A 3121-nucleotide genomic window follows, 5' to 3' on the forward strand; every position below is an offset into this window, starting at 1 on the left:
ATCCTCTTACCTGGACCCACTGGTTCATGGCTTTCTTCCCAGACCAGAATGACATAGACCTCTAGTTTCTTCCACATCCCAAGAATCCAGCTTCTGTCAGACGAACACAGTGCGTCATTTAAAAAATTCTCTCACAGGTGGGTGTGGTGGCACACACTTTTAATCCCAGCACTCGGAGAGGCAGAGGTGGGAGGATCGCCGTGAGTTCGAGGCCACCCTGAGACTCCATACTGAATTCCAAGTCAGCCTAGGCTACAGTGAGACCCCACCTCGAAAAAAAAAAAAAAAAAAACTCTTACAGGTTTTCTTTCAGCTAGTACTGCGCCATGGCCCGTGCCCCTGGCAGAGGCCCTCTGTGTTGATTTCTGGGGGGAGGGGGGGAGTTCTTGAGAAGTGGGGGTCTGTTCATCAGGATTCTTTCCACGTGTTGTTCTTCCGTCTTCCCATTTGTCACCTTGCAGGCAGATCTGAAACCTAGTGTAAAGAGATCTGTCTGAGGACCCCGAAAAACAAAGCCGTTGTCTACAGAAAAATGCCACGGGAAACCCACCATGATCCTGGTCTGCCTTGCGGCTGCTGAAAGTGTACTGGTCCTGGATTTTTGTTATCTCCAGATTTCCTGTTACATGAGAAAGAAAATAAAACTCTTAAAGTGGTTTAAGATAGGATGGAGATTTCGTTGTTTTGTTTGCTGTATTTGTTGGCAGTGGGTTCCCCACCCTGTTGGATGCTTTCCTGAGCCTTTGAGTGGATAACTGCTGCCTATGTGCACAGGCAGTGTGTGTGGTTGAGCTTTTTTTTTGGTTTTTCGAGGTAGGGACTCACTCTAGCCCAGGCTGACCTCGAGTTCACTCTGTATTCTCAGGGTGGTCTCTCTCCTACCTGTGCCTCCCCAGTGCTGGAATTAAAGGCATATTCCACCATGCCTGGCTATATGTGAAATATATATATATATTTGAAATCAGAGACGAAAAGAAAGCTTTTTTTTTTTTTTGGTTTTTTGAGGTAAGGTCTCACTCTGGCCCAGGCTAACCTGGACTTCACTAGTCTCAGGGTGGCCTCAAACTCACAGCAACCCTCCTGCCTCTGCCTCCTGAGGGCTGGGTTTAAAGGCGTGTGCCACCACACCCAGCTTGCAAATATACTTTTTAAGTTTTCTTGTATTATTATTTCTTTCAGAGAGAACGGGCATGCTAGGGTATATATTTTAATTCTTCAAATGAAGTTTTAGAAGTTGTGTTTCAGGTGGCTGGTACACTCTGAGTCTCTGCTTGGATGAGTTTTGAGTGTCCTTGGTGTCTACTGCTGTCTTCCTAGAGCAGGGTGTCAGGCTGGCGGTAAGAGCAGCACTCATATTTAAACCATCGCCACTTCCCCTGTCACGTCTCCTGGGACCTGGCAGATATTACAGAGGAGATTCAGCTCATGCCAGGCAGTCGGCTGTCTTTTTGTTTTCTGCTTAAAATGAAGATCACAATGCCTCAAAAAATAATAACAGAATGCAGATTTGCATGTCATAATACTGATCTGCTGAAAATGAAGATTACGATGCCTCAAAAAAAAAAATAGAACACATTTGCGTGTCATAATACTAATCTTGATTCTCCTCAGTATCCACTGTCATCTGTACAAAAAGAAAAAAAAAAGATTCTCCAACCAGGCATGAGAGCAGCTTGGGTTAAAGGGAATGTGTTAAAGGGGATGTGCAATTATTCAAGAGACTTTGAGGGCTCCACCCCGGAGTCTGATCTGCCTATCCATAGATTCTGCCTTGCTTCTCAGTTCCACCTGTGAATTCTTTCCCAGTGCCTCCGTATCTCATCAGAGAGAAGTTGGTCTCACACACACACCCTGCACAGGGTGTGTATCACTTGGCATAGGTGTGTACATCTTGTTTGGTTGACTTCATACCTTACCGGATCCCTGTTTGTTCACACTTTTGGTGACTGTTATTCCTCCAGCAGCTCACACAGCACTTTCCAACATTGTGAGGGCTAGTGTGATCTCTTGATGCCCCATGTCTGTGGGTAGTGTGGTCTCTTGATGTCCCATGTCTATGGGTAGTGTGGTCTCTTGATGTCCCGTGTCTGCAGGTAGTATGATCTCTTGATGTCCCATGTCTGCGGGTAGTGTGGTCTCTTGATGTCCCGTGTCTACGGGATGTGGCATCTTCAGCAATAGGGTCTTATCCTTGAGCTCTGGCAGGTGACCACTGTTCTGCCAATGGCCAGCATCGTTTAGGGAATCACAGTCTCTCTGACCAACAGTTCACTGTGTGGGGGCTACCCAGTTCTAGCAGTGGAATTTACAATCCAGAGCCCATGGTTTTATGATTAAGCTTTCTACTCCCTCTACAGGGCACCTCTGCCAGGGGTTTACCCCACCCTTATTAAGGTTTAGATCATTAGTTTATTATCCAAGAGGAAGATTTCTGTGGTACTGATTCACCATGATTCACACACACTCCCTTTTCCCATCCAACCCCCAAAACCCATCCATTATATTCTGTCCCTCCTCTTGCCTTAAAAATAACCCCTCCTTCTCCCGGATCCTGGGAGCACTCCCAACCCAGCAACCACATCTATCACGCTGCCTGGTGCCTCTTGGCTCCTGCCAGACCTGAGACCTTACCTGAGCTCTTGGTGCAGCAAAGGGGAGCATGCCACTGAAGGATGGACCTCAGGGGGCATGCCAGCCCAGTCGTGGCTGGGGGCAGATCAAGTTCTCTCTTGGTTGTGAATTGGCCTGCCTCCATCTCTCAGCATGGTTCCCGGAGTTTCTTTTCCCCTGAGTACAGTTCAGCTGCTGCCCAGGTTCACGAGGCTGAGCTGAGGTGCTGGGTCAGGGCTCCAAGGAGGTTCACGTGGAACTCTCCAGGGGATGGAGTGGGGGGAATTCCCATGTATCACTACCTGTGTCTTGTTTCCACCTTCATACTGAGTAGTTTTTTTTTTAAGTTAATTTTTTTTGTTTATTTTTATTTATTTGAGAGCAACAGACAGAGAAAGAGCAGATAGATGGACAGAGAGAGAGAGAATGGGTGCACCAAGGCCTCCAGCCAGTGCAAACGAACTCCAGGCATGTGCGCCCCCTTATGCATCTGGCTAGTGTGGGTCCTGGG

Source organism: Jaculus jaculus, chromosome 21, assembly GCF_020740685.1.
Source record: "Jaculus jaculus isolate mJacJac1 chromosome 21, mJacJac1.mat.Y.cur, whole genome shotgun sequence".
Taxonomy (NCBI): domain Eukaryota; kingdom Metazoa; phylum Chordata; class Mammalia; order Rodentia; family Dipodidae; genus Jaculus; species Jaculus jaculus.